The following is a 538-nucleotide window of genomic DNA, read 5'->3' as shown; positions in this document are numbered from 1 at the left end:
TAATGTGATGAATTGTTTTATTTTAAAGCTAAGAATAAAAAGGTTGGTCCCTGTCTTCTTGAATTGTTGTGATGAATCCATAAAATCATAGAGCAAAATTTTTTTATAAAAAAAGAGTATATTATTTGTAGCCCAGGCTAAAAAAAATAAATTTCCAGTCACTAGTTGGATTAGTATTCTTCCTATAACTTTGGTTTGGACTTTTTTCTCATCTCATTTGTGCCATTTAAAAAGAAATCAGCGTTTAACAAAGCGCAAACCACTCAAGGTCACTCAGATGCTGGGTAACATACCTGGACACATTCAGTATCCCTCCAAACAGAACGCCCCTACATTTAAATGATGTATGACCTACATCAACACTGTGGCCTGTTGTTAAGTTTACACCATTTTTCAGACTGTTGCTCAACTGACTCCTCCTCCACCGTTTAACCCCGCCCCCCTCAGCCCGACCCTTCCGTCGTGGTGCACAAATCACAAACCCCTCCCTCTCCATGCTAATGTTCCGCTCCCCGTTGTCCCTTGATCCAACCAACGG

This window comes from Anarhichas minor, unplaced genomic scaffold (assembly GCF_050575085.1).
Source record: "Anarhichas minor isolate MPS153535 unplaced genomic scaffold, ASM5057508v1 ptg000012l, whole genome shotgun sequence".
NCBI lineage: Eukaryota > Metazoa > Chordata > Actinopteri > Perciformes > Anarhichadidae > Anarhichas > Anarhichas minor.
Note: the sequence above shows the minus strand (reverse complement) of the source record.